The sequence below is a fragment of the Heterocephalus glaber genome, unplaced genomic scaffold, assembly GCF_053883595.1.
Source record: "Heterocephalus glaber isolate CG9 unplaced genomic scaffold, H.glaber_assembly_v1.0 deba00001547, whole genome shotgun sequence".
Lineage (NCBI taxonomy): Eukaryota > Metazoa > Chordata > Mammalia > Rodentia > Bathyergidae > Heterocephalus > Heterocephalus glaber.
The window spans coordinates 1,307,894-1,322,708 of record NW_028258340.1 but is presented as its reverse complement, the minus strand read 5'-3'; the positions used below and the strand labels follow the sequence as shown (position 1 = coordinate 1,322,708).

Sequence of the window (14,815 nt, the reverse complement as noted above, 5' to 3'; positions counted from 1 at the left end):
CCAGTCAGAGCTTGAATTTATAATCCTCCTGCCTCAGCCTCCCAGAGTTCTAGGATTACAGGCATGTGACACCTCACCCAGTCCCTCAATTCTTATTCTCTCCACCCTTTTTCCTTTACTTTTCTCTACCTCAGTTGTCATCATGGAATAAGATTCAGTATTGAGTCCTCTATTTTTATCATTTTGTTCTTTTTTTCCTTCTAGATGATAATTTTAATCATTCTAAAACAACATAATTTAGCACCAAATGTTTAGTAAGCCCTCATCATACTTGCCAAACTGGAAAATTAACATTACAGTGGACCCTCAAGTTATGACCAGACTGACATATGAACAACTTGGCTTATGACAGGAATTTTAGTTTTAACTTACAACCAAAGTCTTGAGTTATGACCTGAATGCTGGCCACTTGTGCTTCCAGATGGTCTCACATACAGATTTAAACCTTAAAGAGCCCTGGGAGGAACATTATAACATCCTTTCCTGTGTGGGGTTGACTGAGAAATGCTGGGCCAATGTCTCTCTAAGGACACTGAGATCTGCCTGGAAGAAAGTGTGGCCTAAAATTATACAGGAGAGACACTTGGAAGGCTGTGTAGAGGAGCCTGACCAACTTGAGTTACAACCACCCCTCAGGAAAGAATTGAGTTCATAAGTCAGGGGTCCACTGTATTTTATCTTTCTTTTTGACAAAGGGTATTAGAAATCCCAAAAAGTAAGGAGACTGTTGCATAAAGTCATGTTTACTCATCTAGTGCCATAATTCTAGTCTAGCACTGTATAAGCAGTTAGAGGAAAGATGGGAAGTGGTGAGGATGTTGGAAAAGTGGGGGTAGTTTTTAACTTGTGCCCATACTTTTTCTTCTAAGGCAATGCAGAGTCTAGCAAAGGAGAAAATCACTGAGGCTGGAGATTAAACCCACAGTCTGGGGTTCAGATGGCAATGGAGGCCCTTTAGGAGCAACAAAATCAGTACATCCAAAAGGTAGCTCTAGAGTTGACCTCGAGCTACAGAGCATCTTCTTTGCATCCATGCCCTTTTAAATGTTTTCAAGTATTTTAGCCAGGTCTGTCATGTTATTATTCTGAGTCTAATACATTCCACCTATATTGTCAAAAGTCAACCCAAGGGCTGGGGATTTAGCTCAGTGGCACCATGCCTGCCTCACAAGCACAAGGTCGTGAGTTTAAACCCCAGTACCAAACAAAAGGAAACCCAAGCAGGAACTAAAGCATAATGTCAGAGGACACAAAGAGTAGCTGCTGCTCCTGTCATTTCCCCAAGGTACACGAACCTTTCTCACAGCTTCCGCCATCACTACTAAGTACAATCATCATCTGAGATCTATTCCTCAATCTTAACCTTCTACCAAATATGTTCACTTGAAGAATTAAATAATTGTTCTCCTGGTCTCACCATATACTAAACAAAACACATTACATGCTTCCTTCCCAGATGATCCCCCAGTCCTGGCATCTCTATTTCCATCAATGACATACAATTATCTCATTTATACCACCGACATTTGGGGGGTCATCTAAGACTGTTCTTTTTTTGCCCTGCTAAGCAGCTCTTAAGTAGAACTGTGGTTGAAATGTTTCTCTTTACCATTCCCTCCTTTTCATAACCATCCTCACCACTCTAATGTGTACCACTGACGCCATGGTGACCATATCAGCTTCCTAATTGTGCTCTCTACTTGAGATCTTTTCTCCTTGGTTCCTTCCATGCAGTGGCATAGCTGGGAGGGGGGAGGATCGGCCTCATGTGTTTTTGGGTGGCATCATTGGCCAAAAGGAAAATTATATTGTAACAATTTACTCCATTCAGGTATGTTGGAGGGTGGCAAATTGAACTACTAGCCCAAGTGGCATGAACTCTAGCTACACCACTGCTCCCATGTTTTCCACACACTGCAGGATAAAAGAGCACAGCAGTTAAGAGCAGTCTTTTGGGTAACTTTTTATCAGCAGTCTTGTATCTTTTTGTGACATCTTCTATTTCAAAACTCTTAAGTACTTCTCTAGCTAGACTGTCAGCTTTCTGAGTAATCCAAATGATGATCACCTTCATTTTGAGGAAAGGAAGCACCTTCTTAAAGAACAAAAACATCAAAAATTGAACAACAAACTGGGGTGTAGCTCAGTGGCAGAGTGCAGGCAGTCTATGCGCAAGGCCATGTTAGAGTTGCATCATGTTAGAGTTGCAAAGAGCAAGTATGGATTTGAGAAACATCAGACTTGAGTTTGACTTACATTCTGCTACATACCATCTGTGAAAATTTCTGCCAGCTAGGTAGTGTCTTTAGTTTTCTCACCTGTGAAGTGAGTTATGCCTATTTTGCCATTATTTTGAGCATTCAATGAAATAAAGTAAAAATACTAACCCCAGTCTTCTCCTCCCTGATCATATAAACCTTTAAGTATTATTTCTTGTGTCTTATTTTCCAAAAATGACACAAAACTCTGTGGACAAATACCAAAACTTCTGCATCTGACCCATCTTAGCCTCAAGCAGCCAAACAATTTCTGAGGCAAAAACTATTTGAATGAATGCAGATATGAAATTGTTTGAGGAGATGCTAGCAACACTAATGCCACTAAATCAGTACCTCATTCAGTACCCAACAGGAACTGAACACTGTGTGAGGGGTAGGCGGGTGCAGGGAACTGTTTTCAGGATACCAACAATAAAAAATGACATTCTAGTTGCTATGTAATTCAAAGTCTTGAGGTAGACAACCCAGCAGCTGCTGTGTCTTTAAGGACCTAGAGTCTTTCTATCTTCCTGCTCTGCCATTCTAAACATGCAATATTTTCTTTAAGTTGGTAAGATAGCTCTCATGCCTCTAGTATTGTGATTGCATTCTAGACAGAATGAAATGAAGCAGGTGAGTGGCAAAAAGCTAGCTAAATCTGACCCATTTCATCAAGGAAACAATTACTTTCCCAGAAGCCTTGATTAGTAGACTTCTACTTATATCTCATTTGCCAGAGATGGGTCACATGGCCATTCTAACTTCAAGGGAGTTTGGAGGTGAATATTTTTACCAAGCACATTATTTCTAAAAAAAAAACTGAGTTGCTTACAAAAAAAGATGGAAAGAATAGATGCTGGGTTAGCAGTTATAACTATTTGCCACATGAAGTTTACAATTTAGTTTTTTAGGTTTTTTTTTTCTTTTGTGGTACTAGGGATTGAATCCAGGGCCTTATACACTAAGCTACATCCCAGCCCTTTTTAGTTTTTATTTTGAACAGGGTCTTTCTAAGTTGCCCAGGCTGGGCAAACATGCCTTCTTCCTGCCTCTGTCTCCCAGAATGCTGGATTATAGACATGTGCCATTACATCCAGCTCCTATAGTGGTTTGTACATTAAACAGATTGTGCCTGTTAGTACTCTGGAAAGCAGAGACAGGAGGATCAAATTTGAGCACAGCCTGGGCAATTTAGAGACTAAGCAAGACCATCTCAAAATAAAAATTTTCAGAAGGGCTGGAGATACAGCTCAGTACAAAAGCTGTGAGTTCTGTCTCCGGTATTGTATTGCAAAAATTAAAATATACTATAGACAGATAAGACAGACTTTTCACTTGGATCAAATTCCAATGCCCCAGAGTAGGGAGTATCCCCATTCTCACCTCAGGTTCCTATAGGTGCCTTACACTGTTTGACCTCTGATGCCCATACCAGGTCAACACTTCAAGAGGTTCCTTGGTCTCTGTCACCCCTCAGCTGGCTACCTTCACTAGATAAAGTTGTCTGTTTGTTGCCATGCTAGAGACAGACCTCTAGGCCTCAAGCATGCCAGGCAAGTGCTTTTCCACTGAGATATGCCCTCAGCCCCCAAAGTAGGTTCCTGAGTCAAGCATAAAGTAAGGAATATGAAGACTTCATTTTTGTGTAATTGCAGATAAATTCTTTCCAAGTTAGAGGAAAGGATAAAATACATAATTGGAATCAGTTCTACTTGGAAATGTTTTTTAAACCTCCTCTTGATGCTTGTGGTTAGAGGCATTGCTTTGTCTATTGTCAATAGGATAGGATTCCCTAGGGCACTGACAGTGAACCTTTTAGAACTTTCTGCCACACATAAGTGCCATAGGTTCACCACCACTGCCCTAGGGAAATGCCTGTCTTTACGCCAAAAATAGTTGTGATTCTCTTAGACAGTTGGTTTGATTTTCTCTCATGAGCCTTATGAAGTGTGTCATTTACCTTACTTTTTCATTCTAACTGCCACTACCCTAGCCTGACCTGTGAGCCACATAAATTTTATAGACAATTATACTATTTATTTTTTCTTTACTTTCTCTTCTTTCCCTTTACATTTTTACCTGTCAATTTTAGTTATATGTCTGTGCTGTTTTTAATGCATCTTTGTCAGCCACATTAAATCATTTCTGAAAGAACGAGTCTAAATAAATATATGAAAAAAAACTTATAAAAATGAATGGGAGGGAAAAGATTTAAGAACATTTCCAAAAGTAACCCAGAAGTTTCTTCAGAGAGATAAAGAGTAAGATAGAAACATTTGGATAATGTCTCCAAGAAAAGTAAAAAATTCCCAAGAAATTTCCAGATAATTTAAGGAATAAAATTATTGCTGTTTTGATTTTTTTTTTTAAATGACTTCTTTTATCACATCAGGCATGCAAGATTTATGGATGAACCTGGATAGTGCCTATTACAGAAGGAGGCCTGAAGCGAGTTCCATGTGCTTCTATCCCACAAGGCTCTGGTGCTTCTATCATCAGAAAGCTGAATCCAGAGACTTCTGAGATCTCATTTAGATGATGATTCCCCAGAGGATCAACTATCCCCCCCCCCAAACCACAGACAATGCAGTATAATTCTAACATGGACAAGGGTGGTTTGTCTCTGAAGCTGAGCATTCTCTGTAATCACTTTCCCTTTTGAGACTTATGACTTAGAAAAATCCAATGTAAGGAAAGAATACAAAGTTCAAGGAAAATTAAATTGTTTTCTTGGTGCATATAAATTTATATATAAAAGCGAAGACAATGACTTTATCGATCGGGATTCCAGCAGATAAATGGAATCATTTTTACACATACATACACATACACACTTACATGATTGTGGAGGCCAGCTAAGCAAGTCTGAAATATGAAATCCTTCGAGTAGACAGTCAGAAAGGGTAGGAGGGGGCTTTTGGGCACAAGCTGATGTTGCTGTCCACAGACAGCATTTCTTCTTTGGGGAAGCCTTCAACTGAATCAATCAGACCCACCAGATTATCAAGGATAATTTTTCTTAATTAAAATCCTTACTGATTATAGACTTGACTCATATCTACAAAACACCTTCACAATACCACCCAGATTAGTGTGTAATTTATGTGTTGACACATAAAACTGGCCATTAAAGTGATGTTTGGTGTTTAATTTTGTTTTTAATTTCCATTAGTGAATATTTTGTTCTCCACAAAAATAAATTATGAGCTGGCTTGAGACAGGCTTCCAAGAAGAAAGTCAATATTACTGATCTATGGCATCAGTTTTAATGTACTTTTTTAGGAAGGTCACTAACTACCTGGCATTCATTGGGTGTATGCTATTGTTTGATTCCATTAAACTGTTTTCAGTTAATTGTTAAGAAAATTAATTATTCTACTGAAGTTAACACCTAAAAAGGAAGGATTTCAAGGATAGGTGTATGTTTCATTTGTAAATTATTTTTCTCATGCCACAAATGTATAAAGAGTACCTGGCTACATTACTTGGCTCTTCCCACTCTCCCTTGGGATACAAATGGTAGATGCTTTCAAAATACTCAAATCTACAAAAGAATAGAAAGCATTTTCATTTTGAAGTGTACCCACTATTCACTAATGATGTTGGGCAATTTATTTTGTTTCTGAGCTCATTTGCTTACCTGCAAAATGTGAACAATGATTACTATCTTGAGAGCTTGGGAAAGATCAGATGAGGAAATATAAGTTAAACACTTGGAATAGAGTAGATACTCCATAAATACTTTATTTTTTGCGTTCACAGGTGAAATCATATGAGTTAAAAGTTCTCTCCAATTTTTTTTGTAGACCATCTCTATTTGTAAGCATTATTTTGGATATTAATAGGAAGTAAAGAATCAAGTGAGGGTCCCAGTGATCAAGTTCTCACATTGACTATACTCTCTCCTTGCAAGTCCCTTTGTATATACTTAAGTGCATATAAAACTTTTTTTTTTATTTTTGCAGTTCTAGGGATTGAAACCAGGGCTTTACACTGAGCTACATTGGTAGTCTTCTTTACCTTTTTTTTTTGGTACTGAAGATTGAACTCAGGACCTTAAGCTTGCCAGGGAGGCGCTGTGCCACTGAGCTACATCCCCAGCCACCCTACCACCACCAGAGATCGAACTCAGGACCCTGTGCTTGCTAGGCAGGCGTGGTGCCACAGAACTAAATCTCTGGCCCTCTTTTTACTTTTTATTTCGAGAGTCTCCTTAAATTGCCCAGGCTGGGCTTGAATTTATGACCCTCTGGCTTCATCCTCCCAGAATGCTGAGATTAAAGACATGAACTACCACACCTGGCATAAAACCATTTTTACATGTTATCATTTCAACCAGGAGTGTAAATACAACTGCTGTGTGTTTACAATTGCTTTTTTATTTTAAGAATCAACAATTTCCCTAATTTTATCTGAAAATGTTCTTGTGAGTGTAAAATAATTTTTGACTGAGGAAAAGACAGCATATCTTAAATTTTTTCAGTATCAGAGTCTTGTGGCTTAGCACATGCACAGGTTGTTTTTGTTTTATTATTAACTACATAAATAATATAGTTTATTTTTCCCTGGGAAAAAATTGGAGATAAATCTAAAATCCTCTTCAATCCCTACTCCCCACTGGTAACTACCATTATAACTTTGGTCTGTATCCTCTCAGATCATTTGTCTATGAATTTACATACATATTACAAAGCACACATAAGATGAACTCATGTGGAAAGTAGGCATTTTACTTGCCTAAGGAAAATGGGACCACTTACCGATTTTTTGTTTTGTTTTGTTTTTTGAGACAGGGTCTCGCTATGTAGTTCCGTCTGGCCTTGAACTAACCATGTAGCCCAGGGTGGCCTTGAACTTGAAGCACTCCTCCTGCCTCAGCCTCCCAAGTGCTGGAATAGAAAGAAGAAAAAGGAGAAAAAGAAAGGAAGTGTTGCCAAGAGTGATCATTTAAATATCTCTATATTTCTTTTGTCTTTTATTTTTGGTCTCCTGAGCCCATTTTTGGCAAGTTACACCACCATAGTGTGTGTACAATAACATACTTGGTTTAAAGATCTTAACTCTAGATTCACCAACCAGTGCCTCAACAAAGACAGATTAACAATCCCTTATACATTCTCAAAGTCTCCACTAAAGTCCAAGCATTACCAGTCCCATTTTATAAATGAAAAGGAAAAATTGTTTTGTCTTTAAAGTGTAAATTGAAATCATGACGCCCAGTCAACTAATGTCTCCCAATTAAAACAGAAAAATCTTTTCCTTAGTCACTTCATTATTTTAACACATGAGGTAAATTCAAGTTTCAGACAAGATAGCATATTTTCCTCACTCTTTCCTGCTAAACACAAATAAAATTCCTAAAAATAATTACAAAAGTCATCATAAGAAGACTCTGGAAGGTGGAAAGAGGTAAGTGGACTGGACAGAGACCTCAGCACTTGAAGAATGACACTAGAGCAAACTCCCTGGCTTTTCTTTTTATCTTCCACAAGTTCTAAACTGGGTTCTTTTTTTTTTTTTGTACCAGGGCTCGAACTCAGGACCTTGTACTTGTGAGGAAGGCTTGGTGTCACTGAGCTAAATCCCCAGCCCCTAAACTGGGTTCTGGAGAGACCTGCAACCTACCATAGAATCTTCTGCCAAAGCAGACAACAAAAGAAAATCAAAGAAAACCTGTTCTTTGCACTCAAAGGACTGGGAAAGGAGAGACACCCAGCCCAGCAAAAAACCCTTTTAGACAACACCGGCCTTACCCAAGTTGTACACCATGGTGTTAGCAGCGACTGAACAGGGATTAGAGACTTCCAACCCCTACTCTGTGGCCTTGGCAGCTGGGGAAACCCGTTCCTCTGGGAGCACCAGCTGAGATTGACTTAGAGTCCCAGCTACCCAGGGAGGCCTGGGGAAGCACTTTCCTTCCCTGCGGGCAGCGTCAGCCTAGAGCCAGAGGAGTAGGATGGATCACACCATGCAGCTGGAGAAAGGCTGCTCCACCAGTGGGTGGCCTTGGACTGCTGTCTCCCGTGCAGCAGCAGGAGGTAGCCCGTTAAGACTTTAGCCTGCTTGGAAACACTTTCCATCCCCCACTAGCACGCACTGGACCAAGTGAGCTTCAGATTTCTTTTTTTGGGGGGGGGGGGACCGGAAATCGAACTCTGGACCTTGCGCTTTCGAGGCAGGCAGTGGAATCACTGAGCTAAATCCCCGGACCTGCCTCAGATTTCTTGACCTCCCACCACAAGGCAGGTGGTAAGGGAGGCACTTTCCTCTCAGGCTAGTGGTGTCAGCATCTGCCACAGGCCACCACTGGTTATCAGCAGAGGATGCAGACAGGTGCTTCCACTCCTCCCCGCTGTTGCTATGCCAGCGAAGACCAAGTGAGGAGCCCAGATGACTGGCAGCAGCTGGTGCCCCTCACCCTCTCAATTAGAGGGTGCTCTCATCTCAGAGAGCTGGGAACTGGAGAAAGAGATTTTTCAAATCTGCACGGGAAGTCCTGGAAAGACAACTGTCTGATCCAAAAGTGGTATTAGATCACCACGCCTGCAGGTCTAAGAACTGAACTGCAGTGTGGAATCCCACTCAGGTTTTCAAGGTGGTCTCTGAGGAACACACAAACAAAGCAGATCGTAATAGCATGGCCCAGGTCCTAAAAACTAAACTGTCTTTGGAATCTCAGCTCACAAAAGTAGGTCAGAAATAACCAAAAATATCCGCACCAAGACACATCATAACCAACTTTTGAAAACTAAAGATAAAGAAAAAATCTTGAAAGCAGCTAGAGAGAAAAACATGCATTACCTATAGAGGAACAATGATTTAAATGATAGCAGATTTCTCATCTAAAACCTTTAGGGCCGGAACGAAGTGGTCCATTTTTCAAATGATAAAGGAAAAGAACAGTCAACTCTGAATTCCATGTTCATTGCAAAATCCTTCAGGAGTGAAGGGAAAATAAAGACATTCTCAGATGACAAGAAAATTTATAAAAGTTTCACTAAAAGATCTACCATTAATGAATGGCTAAAGGAAGGTCTCCAAACAAAAAGGAAATAGTACCAGAAGGAGCCTTAGAACTTTAGAAAAGAAGGAAAACAATGACATATGTAAAAATCAGCATAAGTATTATAGGCTTTTTTTCTAGTGCATTTTTTTCAATCATGTTGGATTGTCAAAGCAAACATAATACTATCTGATGATAGATTCAATGTATGTAGAAAAAATAGGTAAGGAAAGTATATTTCAAAAGTCAGGGACTAAAGGAACCTAGATGAAAATAAGGTTTCTACACTTAGATGTGGTAAAATGTTGATAAGAGTAGGCTGTTATAAGTTACACACATATATCTTAATACCTAAACAAATATTAACTATGCAAAGTTATAGTTTTTGGAAAATTATAGTTTTTGCAAAGTTATAAACTCAAAAACACTAAATAAGTCAAAATGGAATTTTAAATACAGTTCAAATAACCCACAGTAAGGCAAGAGAAGGACAACAAAGGAATGAGAAACACATATTAAATGTTAGAGTTAAGCCATAAAGTACTGATAATTATGTTCAGGTTAAATGGTCTAAATAAATGAATTAAAAGGCAGAGATTCAGAAAATAGTTTTTGTGGGGTTTTTTGTATTAAATTCTTTTATTGGTACATTGTAGGTATACAACACAATTACATTTCTCATTGGGAATTGTACCTTTGCATAAGGCATCTTGGTTCTTACTTTTTCCCCATTCCTAGCCCTCCATTCACGCCCTCCACCCTTCCCTACTTACAAAGATTTTATTTCCATTTTTTCCATTTCTCATCATTTTTTCCATTTCTCATCATTTTTTCCTTTCCCTTCTTTCCTTTCCCCTGCCCCTCCTACTATCCCTACCCCTTTGGACCTTTTCTTCCCATTTTACATTATTGATTATTCATTCTAATCATTGGTACATTTTAGGTATACAATATAATGACATTCATCATTGGAAATTTGCACCTTTACATAGTCTCTCTTGGTTCTTATTTTTCACCCTTGCCCAGCCCTCCCTTCAACCCCTCCATTCCTCCCTATTTACAAAGATTTTGTTCCTATTTTTCCATTTTCTCATATTAATCCCATTCCCTTCTATCCTTTCCCCTAGCCCTCCCACTTCCTTCCCCTTTGCCCCTTTTCTTCCTATTTTACATTACCTATTTTACATTTAGTCCTTATTTACACTTTCAATTTCTCACACCAGAAAAACTATTCGGTATTTACACAGGTGTGTCCTATTTATTTCACTTAAGAGTATGCCTCAATGTGCATCCACTTAGCTATAAATGTCTCTAATTTCTCATTTTTTATGGCTGAGTAGTACTCCATTTTATTAAAAAACCCACATTTTCTTTATCCAGTCTCCAGTTGATGGGCATTTGGGCTGTTTCCAAGTTTTAGCTATTACAAACTATGCCGCTATGAACATGGGTGCACATATATCACTGTGGTATGATTCTTTTAATTCTTTGGGGAAGAGCCCCAGCAGTGGAATAGCTGGGTCAAATGGGACTTCCAGTCCTAGTTCTTTGAGGTATCTCCATACTGATTTCCACAGTGCTTGCACCAGTCTACACTCCCACCAGCAGTGGAGCAGGGTTCCTCTTTCCCCACAGCCCTGCCAGCATTGGTTATTGGTTGATTTCATGATAGCAGCCATTCTTTCTGGAGTGAAGTGGAATCTCAGCATTGTTTTCATTTGCATCTCTCAAATGACCAGTGATGTTGAACATTTTTTCATGTATTTATTTGCTATTTCTACTTCTTTGTCTGAGAAATGTCTGTTCATTTCAGATGCCCATTTTTGGATTGGGTCTTTAAATTTGGGAGGTCTGATCTTTTGAAGTTCTTTATAGATTCGAGATAGTAGACCTTTGTCTGAGGAAGAGCAGGTGAAGATTTTTTCCCACATTGTGGGTTGTCTCTTCACACTGCTGGTGGTTTCTCTTGCTGTGCAGAAGCCTTTTAATAAGAAGAGATCCCATTTATTGATTGTTTGTGCTAGTTCACGGGCAACTGAAGTTTTGTTCATAAAATCTTTTCCTACACTGATGTCTTCAAGGGTTCTACCTAACCTCTGTTCCAACTGGTTCAGAGTTTCTATTTTAATATTTAGATCTTTAATCCATTTTGATTTTAGTTTAGTGCATGGTGAGAGATACAGGTCTAGTGTTAATCTTTGGCAAGTTGAAGCCCAATTTTTCCAGCACCATTTACTAAAGAGGCTATCTTTCCTCCAGTAAGGGTGTTTGGCTCCTTTGTCAAAGATGAGATGGCTGAGTGTGTCTGGCGTTGTTTCTGCATCTTCTAATCTGTTCCACTGGTTCTCAAGTCTGTTTCTTTGCCAGTACCATGCTGTTTTTATCACAGTAGCTTTGTAGTATAGTTGCAGGTTGGGGATTGTGATACCCCCTGCCATGTCTCTGTTACCTAGAATTGCTTTTGCTATTCTGGGTCTCTTCTTGTTCCAAATGAATTTTTGGATTGTTTCCTCAAGGTACATGAAGTATGCTGCTGGGAACTCAATTGGAATTGCATTAAATCTATGTAGCAGTTTTGGAAGTATGGCCATTTTCACTATATTAATCCTTCCTACCCAGGAGCAGGGGATGTCTGTCCATTTTCTGATATCATCTTCAACCTCTCTTTTCAGAGTGCCATAGTTTTTAGAGAAGAGGTCTTTGATTTCTTTCGTTAGGATGATTCCTAGGTATTTCAGTTTTTTGGATGCTATTGTGAAAGGAATTATTTGCCCCATTTCTCTCTCAGTGAGTCTGTCATTGGTGGAGAGGAAAGCTATTGATTTTTGTGTGTTGACCTTGTAACCAGCTACTTGACTGAATTTGGTTATTAAGTCTAGAAGACTTTTGGTGGAGTTCTTGGGGTCTGCTATATAGAGTATCATGTCATCTGCAAATAATGACAATTTGACTTCTTCATTTCCTATCTTTATTCCTTTTATTTCTTTCTCTTGTCTAATTGCCGTAGCTAATGTTTCCAGAACTATATTGAAGAAGAGTGGTGCTAGTGGACATCCTTGTCTTGTTCCTGATTTGAGTGTGAAGGATTTCAGTTTTTGACCATTTAGTATGATATTGGCTGTTGGTTTTTCATAGATGGCTTCTATCAGTTTGAGGTAGAGACCATCTATTCCAATTTTCTGTAGGGTTTTTATCATAAATGCATGTTGGATTTTGTCAAATGCTTTTTCTGCATCTATGGAGATAATCATATGGTTTTTGTCCTTGGCTCTATTGATATAGTGTATTACATTGATTGATTTTCATATATTGAACCATCCCTGCATCCCTGGGATGAATCCCACTTGATCAGGGTGTATGAGCTTCTTGATGATCTTCTGCATTCTGTTTGCCAGGATCTTATTAAGGATTTTTGCATCTATGTTCATTAGTGAGATTGGCCTATAGTTCTCTTTTTCAGTTGGGTCTTTCTCTGCTTTCGGAATCAAGGTGATGCTTGCTTCCAGGAATGAATTTGGGAGTATTGCTTCCCTTTCAATTTCATTGGAGAGTTTAAACAGTAGTGGCAGCAGTTCCTCTCTAAATGTCTTGTAGAATTCAGCAGTGAAGCCATCAGGGACCGGGCTTTTCTAAGGTGATAAGTTTTTAATTACATTTTCAATTTCATTGGTTGAAATTGGGTTGTTCAGAATTTTTAGGTCTTCTTCGTTCAACTTTGGTAATTCATATGTATCTAGGAATCTGTCCATTTCTTCTGTGTTGTCCATCTTATTGGCGTATAGGTTCTGGAAGTAGGTATTGATGATCCTCTGGATTTCTGCTGGGTCTGTTGTCATTTCACCCTTTTCATTCCTAATTGCATGGATTTGGGCCTTTTCTTTCCTTTTTCTGACAAGGTTGACTAAAGGTTTATCAATTTTGTTGATTCTTTCAAAGAACCAACTCTTGGCTTCATTGATTTTTTGTATCATTCTCTTAGTCTCCATTGCATTGATTTCTCCTCTGATCTTTATAATTTCTTCCCTTGTATGAGCTTTGGAGTTGTCCTGCTCTTCTTGTTCTAGAAGCTTGAGGTTCAGCATCAGGTTGTTTAATTGGGCTTGTTCTGTTTTCCTAATATGCATATTCACTGCTATGAATTTCCCTCATAAGACTGCTTTCATTGTGTCCCACAGATTCCGATATGTTGTATTGTCATTGTCATTTAATTGAAGGAACTGTCTGATTTCTTCTTTAATTTCCTCTGTGACCCCTTGGTTATTCAGAAGTGTGTTGTTCAATTTCCACATGTTTATGAAATTTTTTGAGTTTCTTTTGCTATGGATCTCCAATTTCATCGCACTATGGTCTGATAATATACAGGGGATAACTTCCATTCCTTTGCACTTACTTAAATATGTTCTATGTGTGAGTATGTGGTCTATTTTGGAGAATGACCCACGTGCAGCTGAGAAGAATGTGTATTCTGATTTTGTCGGGTGGAAGACTCTGTAAACATCTGTTAAGTTCATTTGTTCAAGAGTTCGATTGAGTTCTAGTATTTCATTACTTATTTTTAGTCTAGTTGATCTATCTATTTGTGACAGTGGGGTGTTGAGGTCCCCCACTACAATTGTATTAGTGCATATATGACTTTTCATGTCCGTTAGTATTTGTTTTATATAGTTGGGGGCACTAGTGTTTGGTGCATAGATATTTACGATTGTCATCTCTTCCTCTTGGATTCTTCCCTTTACAAGGATGTAGTGTCCTTCTTCATCTCTCTTAATCAGTGTTGGTTTGAAATCTACTTGATCTGCCAAGAGGATAGCTACTCCTGCTTTTTTTCGGGTTCCTGTCACATGGAGTATTGTTTTCCACCCTTTAACTTTCAGTCTATTGTAGGGGACAGGGGAAGGGGACGTTACCAGAACCTCTGCAGTTAGTCCTGGTCTCCTGCGAGCCACGGCAGCACACGGCGAATTACAGGAAAGGTAGAAAAATGAGACCGAGAAGAAGCTGAGCTTTGGGTCTGATCAGTGCTGCTCTGGGCAGCAAAGACAAAAGCCCCCAGCTTACCGCACCTTTTATTCAGTACATCGGGAGAAACAAATGTAACAGATGACTTGCAGAGAGTTCAATAGTTCACATTGGGATAAACAAGGTGTAACGGAAGGCTTGCAGAGAGTTCAGTACATCTCCGGCAAACAAGATGTTAATCAGTCCAAGAACAATGAGGAACTGAGCAGATGTTTGTTCTCCCAGGATGTTTCTTGTCCTGGAGAATCACAGCATCACTGGATCACTGAAGTCTCAGTTGTGACCGGAGGCCAAACTGGAGTTATTCTGTAGCTGGGCTGTAGGCAAGAGAACTAGGCTAACCAAATGATTTTTCCCTAGAATTATGTAGCATTGCTCCCAACAGTCTATGAGTTTCCTTTTGAATTAAGTGTGTTTCTTGTATGCAGCATATTGTTGGATTTTGCTTCTTGACCCATTCTGCCAGTCTATTTCTTTTGATTGGTGAATTGAGACCATTAACGTTGATGGTTATAACTGAAAAGTACTGACTTGT

The 14,815-nt window shown here is 39.1% G+C and overlaps 1 long non-coding RNA gene across 2 annotated transcripts in view; it reads right to left on the bottom strand.

The window, feature by feature from the left end:
- Positions 1-14,815, bottom strand: part of LOC110347057 (uncharacterized) — a 45,655-nt gene that overhangs the window by 21,168 nt on the left and 9,672 nt on the right. For both annotated transcript variants that reach the window (XR_002391415.2, XR_015442455.1), the window contains exon 2: positions 7,019-7,147. This is a non-coding gene — a long non-coding RNA (uncharacterized LOC110347057). The remainder of the gene's footprint in view (positions 1-7,018; positions 7,148-14,815) is intronic.